The sequence below is a fragment of the Chaetura pelagica genome, unplaced genomic scaffold, assembly GCF_000747805.2.
Source record: "Chaetura pelagica isolate M959 unplaced genomic scaffold, ChaPel_1.0 scaffold221, whole genome shotgun sequence".
Classification (NCBI taxonomy): Eukaryota; Metazoa; Chordata; class Aves; order Apodiformes; family Apodidae; genus Chaetura; species Chaetura pelagica.
The window spans coordinates 10975579-10975793 of record NW_009952533.1 but is presented as its reverse complement, the minus strand read 5'-3'; positions in this window follow the sequence as shown (position 1 = coordinate 10975793).

The window sequence follows — 215 nt, the reverse complement described above, 5'->3', positions numbered from 1 at the left end:
CTACCTGGACTGATGCACGTACCCTGCTGCCTTTAATAATGAAGACCAGTCGAGAAATACTATTTGGTTTTATTTTGTTTCTAATGTGATGTTAAAACAAGAAAGCAAAAGATAACAACAAATGTTGCGTTCTACGCAGATAACAGGAAAGGCTACAAGTAGAACTTGTACTCTGTGTTACTAGGTACAGAAGAAATTCCAAACATTATTTCATT